This window comes from Esox lucius, chromosome 21 (assembly GCF_011004845.1).
Source record: "Esox lucius isolate fEsoLuc1 chromosome 21, fEsoLuc1.pri, whole genome shotgun sequence".
NCBI classification, from domain to species: Eukaryota; Metazoa; Chordata; class Actinopteri; order Esociformes; family Esocidae; genus Esox; species Esox lucius.
In genome coordinates this window covers 22097133-22106068 of record NC_047589.1, presented here as the reverse complement: position 1 = coordinate 22106068, position 8936 = coordinate 22097133, and positions in this window count along the sequence as shown.

Sequence of the window (8936 nt, the reverse complement as noted above, 5' to 3'; positions counted from 1 at the left end):
TACTTTTTTATGTAACAATTTCACCTCAATTCAAACCATAAAAAACATATATTTATATATTTTGAGTTTATTTTGTGTTTATCAACAAAATGTACTAACCTACATTAACTGCACCTACACCAGTGTGATTACCCTCAGGGTTATCTACACTCCCTGGCCAATTTATTCACTGCTGTTGCCATTTCAAAGTGGTTTTCATGGTGCCAAAGTCCAAAGACAGGATTACCACCACAATTCAAGAATGACCGTTAAACATGTTTACTGGCAGCCCATTTGTTGTGGTCCTTGCCGTTTCATCACCACTTTATAAAGGACACCTTTACTCCGTCTTTACTTACAAAAATAATTTGTAAATGTTGCTCTTCCTAAACTGAAACACACCCTGGTCTTTGAGAAACATTTCTTACAAAATATGGAGCAAGCACCACAAACACGGATCTGTAAGTATAAAACATTTTCAAGTATAAAGATTTTCTACCCGTTTCACATTCAAACAGTATGCGGACAGACAAGCCGCTCCTCAGTGTTGCGCGTAAACAAGCAGACGTGCCTTTTAAGAGTCTATGACCCCTCCCAGGTCCTCCAGCAAGTGTTTAGAGCGCAGGCTTAATGAGGGAGAAAAAAAGAAAATAAGCAGAAATGCCCATACAAACACAGGAGGGGAAAGTATTCAGTCCCAACGATGTGCTGAATACTGCTGAGCCAGACCAACGGACCCGAATTCTGCCCTTTGTAACGTGAGACCCATCATAAACACGGTGGGGACAACAGTGTCAACCTCAGCAGGATCAAGCACACCTGGCCTGGCTACAGATACGGACCTGCAATGTCTACAGTGTCACTGAACTCAGGGCATTGGGATTGATTTTTTGACTAGGTTTCATTCAGAAAATTATTGAGAATTACCGAAATGTAAGGAGAATTCAGTCATTCCATTTGAGTAAATTCTATACATTTATGTTTACATTAAAAGCAATTCAAAATATTCAATATACAGTGCCTTGGAAGAGAATTCAGACCCCTTGCACAATTCTCTTTTATTACTGAAACACTGTGTTTGATATTATTTGGTAACAAGAATCTCAAAATCAATATTTCTAAGTTGATGTGGGTTTTATGCTGGGAAATATTTCTAAGAAAAACTCAAATATGGGGCTTGCACAAGTGTTCAGCCCCCACACATTGGCATTTTGTGGAGCTACCTTTCACTGCAATAACACTTTTAAAGTCTTCTGGGATAGATTTTTGAAAAAGTGACACAGATTGTCAATGGGGTTTCTGTTTCAGCTTTTCCCTGTATATTGCTCCATCCATTCTTCCTTCAATTTTGACAGTTTTAATGAGAAGCATCTGCACAGCATGATGCTGCTACCACTATTCTTCAATGTAGGGATGGTATATCTTGATACATGGGCAGTGTTAGATTTGCACCACACTTAGAACTTTGAGTTTTTCACAAAATGCTCTATCTTGCCTTCAGACGTGACTTCAGATGATGTTTTATTAGTAATGGTTTCCTTCTTGCCACCCTCCCATACAGGCCAGTGTTACGCAGAGCTCATTCTATGGTTGACTGGTGCACCTTTTACTTTACTGTAGCTCCTTTAAAAAGTGTTTGTTGGCCACTATGTGCCTTATCAGGTCTGGGAAGTCTGATTCTGGTTTGAGGGACAGTTTTTTCTTGGCAGTGCCTGGGTGATATGAAGCCATGCCCACTTCCAAACTGCTGACTAAAATAGTATGAGTCAAAGTCACCATAAAACTTTGTGGAAAAACTTGAAGTGTCTCTATGTGTCATTATACCAATCATTTCTTCCATAAAGGCTTTTAACACCCACTTCAAATAAGGTCTATTTTCTGTTTAGGCTCACACCACCTCAGCGTTTTAATAACTGTAAATATATATATAGGACAAGGTCACTTGTAGCAATATCTTTGCATATATTTAGCCAATCACGTTTAGTGGCTTAGATTACTGGACAAACCTATGTCACTGAACAGTTGCATATTATTATATACCTTTTCTTAATCTAAGCATTTGTATTAATGTATCTCTACTTCTGTAGAGACGTCTGTAGATTGCTCTTTGGTATTAATTTTCCTTCATATTTTCAGCCTGACCAATCATCCTGAGAGATTATGGGGATCAAAAGTGGACAGAAGCCAAGACACCTTCATCCAGAAGATGTGACAGCAACATTAATGGTTCACAGGTGGAGACCAATGGTAAGGTACATGTGTTTTTTTGGGGGTAATTTCTGACATCTGTGTGAACTGGGAGATTTCAAGGCACAGGAGTTGAATACTCCTTACAAATATTTTTATCCTTACAAACATAAAACCAATGTCATCTTATCACAATTGATGATAAGTTTCAGTGTTTTCAAATAAAATATCAAACAACCAAATGTCTGTACCATTTGTAGTTAAGTGATACAAGAGAATAGGTTAGGGGTTTAAATATTGTTGCAAAGCACTGTATACTGTATATTGAACAAAATGAATTACATTTAGTAAGCCACTACTACCAGATTCAGAAATGAACTAATATAGTAGTTCTCAACGTTTTCAGTTACAGTACCACTAACAAAACTTTGCTCTGCCCTGACTGCCACTGAATTATCCATCCTGTTCATTTTACCATTAAGCCACTACTTGTAGTCTCATCAGTCTTTTCAAGTACCCCCTGTGGATAAAGTACAGCTAGATATCCTAGTATTATGGGATGGGAACAGCTGAAATACCAGACACAATTAAACTATTTCATATTGACACAGGAATAGAAATCTCCCAGTTAAGTAAAAATCTGTTTGTTCCCGTATAACATAGCCAGTAGTAGAGAGATACAGTAAATCTGATGTTTGATAAACAACCACTGTGACTGAGCACATTCTACGGTCACAGCCATTTTAGATGTCTGAGATATAGAGGTTTCATGGACAGTACCCTGTGATGCAGACCACAAGCTCTCCATTCCCACGGGTGTGTGTTATAAACGCACTAGGATCAGCGCTTTTGGATCCAGTCTGACACACAATCACTACACCCGACCCTTACGCACATGCACACAAAACTGCACACACACGTATCCACACACATACGCACACACACACACACACATAAACACACAGGGGGGGAAAAAAATCCCCAGGGCAGCTGTGAAAGACCACTACATCAGGCTGGTTGGGGGGACTGGGTCGGTAGATAAGCATCGGTCGGCAGCTATTCTTCACCACTGGTGTGTGCTGTCAACTGCAAGCCGAGGCCTTTGAGCGCTGGAGAGTGTGGAGTGCTTGTCACTGAGCTCTAGGAATTCTTCCCTTGTGGGTAATAACACGTTGCTCAGGTGTTTCACTTTTGACGGGTTCCATCTTTTCCCCTCTACCCCCGAAACAGCCCCCTAATCACCCTCTCTAGTCAAAACCTTTACTTTCTAAACTTTCTTCTTGTTTCATTGTTCTCAACAGGTAAATGTGGGTGAAGGACACTATCGTGATGAGTATAGCCTCAAAACCTTTTCAAATTGACAGATTGAGACAAATGTCCCACTTGTTCCAATTAATCTCAACATTTGTGTATTTCAAAGATATTGATATTACTTCATACCCTACACACCATTATATTCGAAAGGCTGGTTTCACAGCAGAGTGCGCATTGTACAATCACCCTTGGGGAAACACAGTTTTTTGGGGACAACTGTTGTGTTTTATTATGATCTCAGTCTTTCAGGTTATCTAGCCACCATTCCAGTGAAAAATGTATTCTGGAGTACTGCAATTCAAACGCTTCTGAAGGAATATGCAGGCCGAAAATGCAGACACCTTCTTACTGAATGGCTTTTGTTGGGGAAACAAACGTGGTCCATTCCATGCTTGAAGATGTTGATTTACAGTATTATGAACCAAACACCAACCACTGTTTGCTCTGCTTCAGGTGCTGTCCCTTGGCTTGAAAGTCATCCAGGTCAGTGATCACCTTGCCCTACTGGGTTTCAAGTGCCGTCGAGATCACTCCGTCTCCTCTGCTCTGCAAGTGAAAAAAAAGAAATGCCCCTGTCAACACATCATTACTTTTACTGTGACAGTAAACAAATACTCCACCGGTTGTAAAATAACTTATAAAAGTGTTAGTGACAACAGCAGTAACTTGGGTGACTGCTGCATTAACAGTCATAGTAGTAATAGCTGTATTATTGGCATTCATCTTATGATTAGTAATAACAGGATAATTCCCATTCTTATTATTAGTAGCTGCATTATTTATTTTAATTTTCTTATGTGTATTTTGTTTCTTTATTTTCTTAGTATTTTCTGTCTAGCTATATTTTTGTTTTCGTCTTAACTCTCACTACAAAGTTGTCGGGTGCCAAGTCATAAGAATTTCGCAGGATGACACTGTGTTGTTTGGTGCATTTGACAGACCTTGAAACCTGCTGAAACAAATTAAGGGATCATCACAGTATAACACCAAGTCAGTTAAACTTCAGGGATATCAATCTGTCCAGTTAGGAAGCATAAGTGATTGTGAATCAGTGTCACCTGTTTTGGTACAATTGAAAGTGACAACAGGTGCCCTGGAGAGGCAACAGCAAGACAACCCCAAAAACAGGAATGGTTTTGCAGGTGGTGGCCACAGACAATTGCTCTCTCCTAATCTGACTGATTGTTCTCTAGTTTAACATTTTGCTAGTGTCCTTGTCCCTTCTGGTAGCATGAGGCGGTTCCTGCAGCCCATTCAGGTTACACTGGTTACACAGGCACATCCATACATAACGTCGCAAGAATGTTTCCTGTGTCTTCCAGTACAGTCTCAAGAGCATCGAGGAGGTACCAGGAGACAGGCCATTACACAAGGAGAGCTGGACAGGGTCGTAGAAGGGCATCAACCCAGCAGCAGGACCGGTATCTGCTCCTTTGTGCAAGGAGGAACAGGAGGAGCACTGCCAGAGCCCTACAGAAAGACCTACAGCGGGTTACTGGTGTACATGTTTCAGACCAAACTGTCAGAAACGGACTCCATGAGGGTGGCATGAGGGCCTGACATCCTCTAGTGTGACCTGTGCTCACAGCCCAGCACCGTGCAGCTTGATTGGCATTCACCAGAGAACACCAGAATTGTCAGGTCTGCCATTGGCGCTCCGTTCTCTTCACAGATGAGAGCAGATTCACACTGAGCACATGTAACAGACGTGAAAGAGTCTGGAGACGTTGTGGTGAACGTTATGCTGCCAGCAACATCACCCACCATGACCGGTTTGGCGGTGGGTCAGTGATGGTCTGGGGAGACATATCCTTGGAGGGTCACACAGACCTCCACACGCTAGCCAACGGTACCCTGACTGCTGTTAGGGACCAGGATGAAATCCCCAGACCCATTGTCACACCTTACGCTGATGTAGTGGACCCTGGGATCTTCCTGGTGCAGGACAATGCCCTGCCTCATGTGGCCAGAGTGTGTAGGCAGTTCCTGGTTAATGAAGGCACTGATGCAACTGACTGGCCCTCACGTTCCCCAGACCCATTGAGAATCTCTGGGACATTATGTATCGGTGCATCTGACGCCACCAAATAGTGCCACAGACTGTCCAGGAGCTCACTGAAGCCCTGATCCAGGCCAGGGAGATCACCCAGGACACCATCCGCAGTCTCATCAGGAGCATACCCAGACATTTTCGGGAGTGCATACAGGCACATAGGGCCCATACTCACCACTGAGTCACATTACGAGTTGCCGTGATGAAATTCACAAAAGTTGGAACAGCCCGTGATTTCAATGGTTTACTTTGATTTACAGTGTGAGTTTTGATCCAGCCCTCAATCGGTTTGGTTTCCATTGACCGTTGTTACGTCATTTTGTTCTCAAACGAATACCACAATGTACAGTAAAGATTTTGATCTTTAATATATTTCCTTCGTCAAGACCCGATGTGTGATTTAAGTTTCCCCTTAATTTTTTGAGGAGTATATATACCAAATTAATTATAAAGCCAGAAACATTTGAAAATAAGGTAGCCTAATGGTTTTAAAAAATGTGAAGTTTGGATAACCTGAAGGTTTGAAATTCAGTCTTGTATCTTAAATGGCAACAATTATTACAGTTAAATATTGTCCAAAAACTGCATGGCAATATAAAAGAAGCCCAATGACAGTCAGAAAAGTGCAACGTTTGAATGACATTCATTCAGATGGTAATCCCAAAAACGTATACACTTATCTACACATCAAACGTTACATTTAGAAAAGGGGATTTCGGAAGAAAATACAGTCATAAACAAAAAATACTTTTCAGTACAGTGCTCGCTTCATTTGTTTGCACCAGTCCCTGACAATAAGAAACCCCCCCATAACATGATGCTTGTCATCACGTTTCACAGTGGCCATGTTAGGTCTATGCAAACGAACACATTGCATTTAGGCCAAAAAAGTTACCTTTTTGTTTGTCAGACCACAAATATTTTTACCACAGAGCTAAAGAGTTTTGTAATGGCTTTCATATTGGCATCTGCCATACAGGACAATTTTGTTTTGTGCTCTGGATATTGTTGGTCTATATACACTTTGACCAGTCTTGGTCTTTGAAGCCTGTAACTCTGTAAAAGTTGCCACTGGCCTTTTGGTAACCTCTATGATCAGTCTACTACTTGCTCAGTCATCCTGTTTGGAGGGATGGCCTGATTTCACTGTTGAATTCATGTTGAATACAATTAACTTGTGTGATTTTGAATATGATTGGTTACTAAACAATATGATATGACTGCTGTTACAAGGGGTTGGCGCCTTATCGAATTGGACTATTTTAGTTGGGTGTTTTTAATATATTATTTCAGACATCATTAATTCAGAGTTGTTAACGTTTTCAACACGTCTTTAAAACTGAATTAGCAATACAAACACAACAAAATAGTATTTTCACACACTGCTCATTTCCAATCCAGGTTTATACAGAGTGAACTTACATGTGAGTTCATCAGATCCTTTGAGCATGGGAAAAAAAAGGAAGTTAAGGTTCCATACAAGTCATGCCGAGGTTACTTTGTGTGTGTGGCCCTAAAGAACCAGTGTATTATGGAGGTGCCCAGCAAAAGTATGCCCCTATGAAACCCAATCCTCACATCTGCAGGATACCCCCTTTCCACACACAACACACACACACACCACCACACCAGCCGACTGTAATGGTTAATGAATACCAATGCAAAACCAAATCATGTTGAACATTTCCTCGATTGATGGATTACTCCTGCATGGAAAACAAAGGAGATGAAAACTCGCTCATCGCTCTTTTCACCCCTTCAGCTCCGGTCTGTCTCATATCGTATGCTGGTTAATAGACTGTCATAGAGGCAGCTGGCTTATCAGTAGACATCATAATCATCTATTTATGTAATCTAATATACCGTATGTTATCAGTGAAGTATTTAAATACCACTAAGTAGAATTCATAGGCGTTTTCTTGCCCAGTTGCAATGTAATAACCAAGGTGAAAACAATATTAAGTTTGTGAGATTTTTTTTAATCAAAAGCAGTTAAATGTTTAAATTATATTGCATTTTTTAAATGTTGTTTCCAGTTTACAAAATATAATTAATATACAAACTCAATAAAAAGGAGAAACAACACAAACCTTACACAGACCCACTTAGGCGAGGAGTTGTATCGGGAGGTAGCTGCTCCTAAAAGTCTGAGAAAAGGAAGACTGATTCTAGAAAAAGGAATAACAGGAGAGTTATACATGCCTCATGTCCCAACAGATCTCATTATACTCAGTGACAGTTCAACATCTTTTACCAACTGGATGAGTTCATCAACAGTACACACCAATAAACATTTAAAAGGTTTGGATGCATGACCATCTCCTCTAACGAGGGTTAATTTAAGTGCTGAAAATATTCACAACATTTGTGTAACCGACTTTGATTAGAGAAGCAAACCACCCGGGTCAAGACACTAATTTAATAGTGCGATATTTGGTTGCTTGAATAACACAATAACACAAAGCCACAGTTAGTGTCCATCAGTGACCCCTGATCCCAAACACATAGAAACTGAGATGTTCAGTTGGGAGTTGCACCACTCACTTCCAATGTCTCCTTGACTCAGGGACCAACATTTGTGTCCACTGCACCTGAGCTCTGAATCTTTTAATGAAGTAGCTACCCAATCGCCAGCCAACAGTCAAATAAAGGATACCAAACTTCAATCGGAAGAGTGCCGATAGTCAGCCGGTGCCACTTACTCAGAGAGCTCAGCCCAGACTCAAATCACTCTGAGGACGTAACCAAATCCACTTCCCTGTGCCTTTCCTCCTCTGGTTTCTGCTGACGTGTCTGTCTGAAGAGCCTTATAAATCTAGTGTCAATTTACTGTGTTAATTTGGGGAGTGGAGGGGGGAGTTTTTTTGGGGGTTGATTGGTGAAAATGAAATTCCATTCCAAATATTTTAATTGAAAAAAAAAAAAAATCTACAGGATGTTTCTTCTTTCTAATAATTTTCTATATATAAACAAACACAGGGGAATTAAACATGGATTCATTAACAAGTGAAAGAAACTCAATGCATCTGTTTCTTTGTTCTTGATTTCTTAGTGATTTCGTTCATTAACAATTATCATCTTTTTATTCTCTCTTTCTCTAAAGTGTGCTGAGGGCCTTGTGAATATTTTATAAAATAATATACAAATAATACATCCAAAACAGTACACACAAAGTTTTATTTCTGTACATTTCAGGAATTATTATAGCATGGTCAGCGTGCGCCATGTTTGCTCACATGCTAAAGAGCCTCCTGGATTCCCTGTAATGGAAAGTATAGTGGTCTAATGTGAACATGTGTACCCCAGAGCCCCCTGGTGGATAAGGACACAAACAACTGGTACATTTTCACTGTGAAGGTCCATGCTAATCAAATGGGACATAATTTTTACGGTACTAGTAGCG